This window comes from Onychostruthus taczanowskii, unplaced genomic scaffold (genome assembly GCF_017590055.1).
Source record: "Onychostruthus taczanowskii isolate IOZ18803 unplaced genomic scaffold, ASM1759005v1 scaffold428, whole genome shotgun sequence".
Taxonomy (NCBI): Eukaryota; Metazoa; Chordata; class Aves; order Passeriformes; family Passeridae; genus Onychostruthus; species Onychostruthus taczanowskii.
In genome coordinates this window covers 22,570-23,069 of record NW_024501771.1, presented here as the reverse complement: position 1 = coordinate 23,069, position 500 = coordinate 22,570, and the positions used below count along the sequence as shown (strand labels likewise).

Sequence of the window (500 nt, the reverse complement as noted above, 5' to 3'; positions counted from 1 at the left end):
ACAGAGCGGGGGCAGCGCGGGGATAGAGCGGGGACAGCGCGGGGACAGAGCGGGGACAGCGCGGGGACAGAGCAGGGATAGAGCGGGGACAGCGCGGGGATAGAGCGGGGACAGAGCGGGGATAGAGCGGGGATAGAGCGGGGACAGCGCGGGGATAGAGCGGGGACAGAGCGGGGACAGAGCGGGGACAGTGTGGGGACAGGATGGGGACACTGAAGGGACAGCATGGGGGACAGAGCGGGGATGGCGTGGGGACAGGACAAGGACAGCGTGGGGACAGCATGGGGACACTGAAGGGACAGCGTGGGGACAGCATGGGGACACTGAAGGGACAGCGTGGGGACACCGTGGGGACAGCATGGAGACAGCGTGGGACACTGCGGGGACATGGCAGGGACAGATGGGGGACACTGCAGGGACACCTTGGGGACACGGCCTTGGCTGGGATGTGTGTGGGGACGTGTGGGGGTGACATGGGGACACGTGAGGGAACCGTGGGA

At 67.6% G+C, this 500-nt stretch overlaps 1 protein-coding gene across 1 annotated transcript in view; it reads left to right on the top strand.

Moving 5' to 3' along the window:
• Positions 1–500, top strand: part of LOC121340734 (ryanodine receptor 1-like) — a 26,530-nt gene that overhangs the window by 3,614 nt on the left and 22,416 nt on the right. The window lies entirely within an intron of this gene.